The sequence below is a fragment of the Triticum dicoccoides genome, chromosome 2B, assembly GCF_002162155.2.
Source record: "Triticum dicoccoides isolate Atlit2015 ecotype Zavitan chromosome 2B, WEW_v2.0, whole genome shotgun sequence".
NCBI lineage: Eukaryota > Viridiplantae > Streptophyta > Magnoliopsida > Poales > Poaceae > Triticum > Triticum dicoccoides.
Genome location: NC_041383.1, coordinates 371575612 through 371580645, shown reverse-complemented (window position 1 = coordinate 371580645; position 5034 = coordinate 371575612).

Genomic DNA, 5034 nt, shown 5'->3' with positions numbered 1-5034 from the left:
TAGATATGTGGAAACGATATCTCCACTATAGAGGACAAGAAATTTTGGGGCAGTGCGGCAAAAAGCGCACGAGAAAATGAAGTACTTTCAAGGACTGCCATAGAATGGACAGATGCTCACTAAGACGGTCATAATTTTGTCATTAGGAGTCCATGTCGGACCCATAAGTACTCAAACTACTCGCAGCGAGCGCCCGAATCCAAAAAAATACCCCCCGCTTGCGCCAGGAGGCCCAGAGTACCCACAAATTCAGCCTTAAGCAGGACTTTTTGGCCCTGAAAGTCAAAGAACATCATTCGTCGCTGTTTTTCAGACAAGTTTCTGAACCCATTGGCACTTCCTTTTGAAGGAAATTTGAGAGATTATGTTGCTTATAGACATTAGCCCCCCTGGTAGGGACAAACGTACCTTTCTGCGGATGCTCTATGATCCGGGCAATCTCATTTGGCCGTAAATTGAAGAAAATCCGGCGGCTATATGCCTTATTCTCCTTGTTTTCGCCGGATGGCATGCTGTAACTCATGCACGTGAAAGCCAAGAACAAAAGGGCATTCCTGGCATCGGTCAATATATATGTGGAAACGATATCTCCCCTATAGAGGACAAGAAATTTTGGGGCAGTCAGGCATAAAGCGCACGAGAAAATGAAGTACTTTCAAGGACTGCCCTAGAATGGACAGATGTTCACTAAAACAATCATAATTTTGGCATTCAGAGTCCGTGTCGGACCCTTAAGTACTCAAATTGCTCACGGCGAGTGCACGAATCCAAAAAATACTCCCCGCTTGCGCCAGGAGGCCCGGAGTACCCTCAAATTCAGCCTTAAGCAGGACTTTTTGGCCCTAAAAGTCAAAGAACATCATTCGTCTCTGTTTTTCATACAAGTTTCTAAACCCATGGGCACTTCCTTTTGAAGGATATTTGAGAGATTATGTTCCTTATAGACATTAGCCCCCCTGGTAGGGACAAACGTACCTTTCTGCAGATGCTCTATGATCCGGGCAATCTCATTTGGTCGTAAATTGAAGAAAATCCAGTGGCAATATGCCTTATTCTCCTTATTTTCGACGGATGGCATGCTGTAACTCATACAGGTGAAAGCCAAGAACAAAAGGGAATTCCTGGCATCGGTCAATATATATGTGGGAACGATATCTCCACTATAGAGGACAAGAAATTTTTGGGCAGTGAGACAAAAAGCGCACGAGAAAATGAAGTACTTTCAAGGACTGCCATAGAATGGACAGATGATCACTAATACGGTCATAATTTTGTCATTAGGAGTCCGTGTCGGACCCATAAGTACTCAAACTGCTCGCGGCGAGTGTGCGAATCCAAAAAAATACTCCCCGCTTGCACCAGGAGGCTCGGAGTACCCTCAAATTCAGCCTTAAGCAAGAATTTTTGGCCCTCAAAGTCAAAGAACATTATTCATCGCTGTTTTTCAAACAAGTTTCTGAACCCATTGGCACTTGCTTTTGAAGGAAATTCGAGAGATTATGTTGCATATAGACATTAGCCCCCCTGGTAGGGACAAACGTACCTTTCTGCACATGCTCTATGATCCGAGCAATCTCATTTGGCCGTAAATTGAAGAAAATCCAGCGGCCATATGCCTTATTCTCCTTATTTTTGACGGATGGCATGCTGTAGCTCATACACGTGAAAGCCAAGAACAAAAGGGCATTCCTGGCATTGGTCAATATATATGCAGAAACGATATCTCCACTATAAAGGACAAGAAATTTTGGGGCAGTGAGGCAAAAAGCGCACGAGAAAATGAAGTACTTTCAAGGACTGCCATAAAATGGACAGATGTTCACTAAAACGGTCATAAGTTTGTCATTCGGAGTCCGTGTTGGACCCATAAGTACTCAAACTGCTCGCGGAGAGCGTGCGAATCCAAAAAATACTCCTCACTTGCACCAGGAAGCCCGGAGTACACTCAAATTCAGCCTTAAGCAGGACTTTTTGGCCTTGAAAGTCAAGGAATATCATTCGTCGCTGTTTTTTAGACAAGTTTCTGAACCCATTGGCACTTCCTTTTGAAGGAAATTCGAGAGATTATGTTGCATATAGACATTAGCCCCCCTGGTAGGGACAAACGTACCTTTCTGCACATGCTCTATGATCCGAGCAATCTCATTTGTCCGTAAATTGACGAAAATCCAGTGGCTATATGCCTTATTCTCCTTGTTTTCGCCGGATAGCATGCTGTAACTCATGCACGTGAAAGCCAAGAACTAAAGGGCATTCCTGGCATTGGTCAATATATATGTGGAAACGATATCTCCACTATAGAGGACAAGAAATTTTGGGGCAGTGAGGCAAAAAGCGCACGAGAAAATGAAGTACTTTCAAGGACTGCCATAGAATGGATGGATGCTCACTAAGACGGTCATAATTTTCTCATTAGGAGTCTGTGTCGGACCCATAAGTACTCAAACTGCTCGCGGCGAGCGCGCGATTCCAAAAAAATACTCCCCGCTTGCACAGGACGGCCGGAGTACCCTCAAATTCAGCTTTAAGCAGGACTTTTTGGCCCTGAAAGTCAAAGAACATCTTTCGTCGTTGTTTTTCAGACAAGTTTCTGAACCCATTGGCACTTCCTTTTGAAGGAAATTCGAGAGATTATGTTGCTTATAGACATTAGCCCCCCTGGTAGGGACAAACGTACCTTTCTGCGGATGCTCTATGATCCGGGCAATCTCATTTGGCCGTAAATTGAAGAAAACCCAGCGGCTATATGCCTTATTCTCCTTGTTTTCGCCGGATGGCATGCTGTAACTCATGCACGTGAAAGCCAAGAACAAAAGGTCATTCCTGGCATCGGTCAATATATATGTGGAAACGATATCTCCCCTATAGATGATAGAGGCAAAGGTGTCCCGTCTTTCGATGAGATGATGGATATCGCTTTGGTGGAAGTCGACTTTGATGATCCGACTACGAACGTGCGAGGACGTCGCGCCTTAGCAATCGCTAAACCAACTCTGAGAGGTTATTGACCACGCCAGAGCACGATCAACCTGACCACGAGGGTCTGTTTCCTGCGAGCAAACGAAGAACAAGCAAGAAACTAAGATTGCAATCTGGATATTGCGAATATAAGATGAAAGCTTTATTGATCAAGGTGGGGTTCTGTGACGCCTTTGTCTGGTCGTTGAACACAAACGAAGTACGCGGAGTTGCAGCTATGGCGAACTTTTAATCTAAACAAAACCCAAAATCTAAACGGTGCCCTAAGGGCTGTATATATGGAGGAAGAGAGGGGGAATTTCGTGGCCCTTGGTGGAGGGGTCCGAAATCAACCCTATCTCTTGTTTCCCCACACATACGGACTCTAAAAATAGCCTATACCTATGTATTTCGAAATTACATGGGCCTGGCCCAATAAAAAGGTGACGCAGCACCTATAATAGCCTCGGGACGAAATTTATGAAGTGGCATCTTGTATATTTCGTCCAAGGCTTCATGCACCCATTATGGTGGCTTCAAAGTCCTAAAATCATCACTTGTAACTCCGTTCTTGTTCCCCTTGTGCATGGCATCATCTCCATGCTTGTTCTTGCTCCAATGTTCATCCTTCTCCAAGCTAGGCCCTTCATTTGTAAGCAAAACAAATGTATCCAATTTAGGTAGCATCATATTCTCATGAACATTAGAATCATTACCAAGAAACGAAAGTACCTGATAATTTAATTGGCGTGCGCGAGCTCTAGTAATTGGTCCCGTATATGTAGCAGTAGGGGCTGTGGGTGTAACAATGGTATTGATGTCCTCATCATCCTCCCCTTCTTGAAGTGAAGTCGTCCTCGACGGAAACTCATCTTCCTCACCCAAATAAGGCTTCAAATCTGCAATGTTAAAAGTGGGACTAACCCCAAAATCTGCAGGCAGCTCAAGTTTATATGCATTATCATTTATTTTCTCTAACACCTTAAAGGGACCTCAGCACGTGGCATTAGCTTTGATTTGCGCAAATCAGGAAATCTATCCTTACGCAAATGTAACCAAACAAGATCTCCAGGTGCAAACACAACATGTTTTCTACCCTTATCTCCAGCAAGTTTATATTTAGCATTCATACGCTCAATGTTTTCCTTAGTTAACTCATGCATTTTTAAAATCAATTCAGCACGTTGTTTAGCATCAAAATTAACCTTCTCCGAAGATGGAAGAGGCAACAAATCAATAGGTGCACGAGGTAGGAAACCATACACAACTTCAAAAGGGCACATCTTAGTAGTAGAATGCAATGAACGATTATAAGCAAATTCAATATGAGGCAAGCATTCCTCCCACATTTTCTTATTATTCTTCAAAACAGCCCAAAGCATAGTAGACAATGTTCTATTGACTACTTCAGTTTGTCCATCAGTTTGGGGGTGACAAGTAGTACTAAAAAGCAGTTTAGTCCCCAACTTAGCCCATAAACATCTCCAAAAGTGGCTAAGAAATTTAGTATCACGATCTGAAACAATAGTATTTGGCACACCATGCAAGCGAATAATTTCACGAAAGAACAAATCAGCAACATTAACAGCATCATCGCTTTTATGACATGGTATAAAGTGTGCCATTTTCGAGAATCTATCCACGACAACAAATATGCTATCCCTCCCCTTCTTTGTTCGAGGTAAACCTAAAACAAAGTCCATAGATATATCCTCCCAAGGAACACTAGGTACAGGCAAAGGCATATATAAACCATGAGGATTGAGTCGTGACTTAGCTTTTTGACAGGTAGTGCAGCGAGCAATAAAACGCTCAACATCCCGTCTCAACTTTGGCCAAAAGAAATGTGTAGCAAGTACGTCCTCCGTCTTCTTCACGCCAAAGTGTCCCATTAATCCTCCTCCATGCGCCTCCTGCAACAACAAAAGACGAACGGAGCTAGCTGGAATGCATAGCTTGTTAGCACGAAACACAAATCCATCGTTAACGACGAACTTGTTCCACATTCTTCCTTCTTTACAATTCTGCATTACATCTTTAAAATCAGCATCATGCACATATTGATCTTTGATGGTC